The following is a 1956-nucleotide window of genomic DNA, read 5'->3' as shown; positions in this document are numbered from 1 at the left end:
TTGTCATCCAAGGATTGTCGCTGAACCTAATAACTTCACTTAAATCTTTCGTGATGGGCAAAATAAAGCACGTAAATGCGTATGTAGTGCACTGATAAATGTTAACGGGGGAATGGCGGACGTAAGATGAAATCAGGGGTGAATACGGACAGAATCTGTTATTATTTACCCCTGATGAAATATAGAGAACGATAGAACGTATACGCGTACGTAGTGCGTAGATGAAAGATAGTTAACAGGGAAATGGTGCAGGTACGATGTAATAAAGATAAGCTGGTCTTACGGGTTCGTTCTGCGGGACTCAGCGGAATAGCAGCAGTCCGAGCTAAGAATGACTCTGCAAGGACAACTTCGCACTTCACACAAACACACAAACACACACACGCCCCCCCCACGCAAACACACACACACACACACACACACACACACACACACACACACACACACACACACACACACACGCGCGCGCGCGCGCGCGCAAACTACTGCCGGCGTGAAATGAGCTGCTGTTTAAAAGAAAAACATCATTAAGCACTCATAACGCCGAGGCTGTTTGAAAGACGCGGATGGAAGGCTGGTCATGGACGAGCAATAACGCTGTTACAGCAATCACGAACCGCACGAACACAAACAAATACTGATGTTTGTGTTTCTCCCTCTCGTGTTTTTGACAATCTCGTTACGGGCCGCAACCTTACTCTCGCTCGGTTGATGGACACAGAGAAGAAAGAAATCTGTTCCTATACTGTTCTATAATTAGATGTTATATTGTCTACACGGGTTGTTAAAGGCCGCAAACTATAACCAACTAACTCACTCCATAGATGTGTGAGATGCCATATGTCAACGTGTGTTAGATACATATACTTATTCTGATTATTTTTCCTATTACTTCACTTGAATATGGTTTCTAGGTCGGTTAGACCAAGTTAGACGAGTTTTAACTCATCACTGAAACGACGACTTTGCGGCACTTCGTTGCAAAACATTGTTTTTATATCGTCATGTCGAAACGACGGTTGGTTAAACCCGCCTGTCAATCACACGAGACGGATAGATCTGACAGCAGAATTTACCGGCAGTTAAGACGTTGTAGAGCACAGAGAGAATTAAACACAGAGAGAGAGAGAGAACGGGAGAGATCTGATTTCCTCACAGTTATTCTCCTCTCATCTCGAAACCAACACAGGGAACGTGCGGGTAGACATGCGCAAATATCAAACCAAAGTACAGACAGTACACCAGCTTACACCACGGGCATTATTTACCAAACCATTAGTACCGCGTGGATTTAGCAAGCGATTTGTAGCAAGGGTTATATAAGCATAACCGAAAACATTCAAACATTCATGTGTACAGCCGGATATGTGCCGCATTGATGAAAACACGCGGCCGTTGACTGGATTGCCATGTTCAAGGCGTCTCTGCACCACATGTAAAATTCTAACATCTTCCAGTAGTCGTCTATGGTACAGAGATATATGGCTAATAGAGCTGAGAGGGTCTATGCCCCAAAGGGTACTGCCGAAACGTACCCTGGGTACGGTCCGGTATACCGGAGCGTACCCTGGTACTATCTAATATGCCGGACCGTACCTCGCCTACTCCACTAACGAGTCTAGGGAGTCGCTTACGCCTACTCCCTAACCCTAAGCTTAACCCTAACCCTAACCCTAACACTAATTCTAACCCTAACCCTAACCCTAACCATATCAAATAGTTACCAGGGTACGTTCCGGTATACCGGACCGTACCCGGGGTACGTTCCGGCAGTACCCTGGGGGGCATAGACCCTATGAGCGCTACTAGAGAGAGAGAGAGAGAGAGAGAGAGAGAGAGAGAGAGAAGAAGAGAGAGAGAGAGAGAGAGAGAGAGAGAGAGAGAGAGAGAGAGAGAGAGAGAGAGAGAGAGAGAGAGAGAGAGAGAGAGAGAGAGAGAGAGAGAGAGAGAGAGAGA

The sequence above is a fragment of the Priapulus caudatus genome, unplaced genomic scaffold (assembly GCF_000485595.1).
Source record: "Priapulus caudatus unplaced genomic scaffold, Priapulus_caudatus-5.0.1 Scaffold77, whole genome shotgun sequence".
Lineage (NCBI taxonomy): Eukaryota > Metazoa > Priapulida > Priapulimorpha > Priapulimorphida > Priapulidae > Priapulus > Priapulus caudatus.
Note: the sequence above shows the minus strand (reverse complement) of the source record.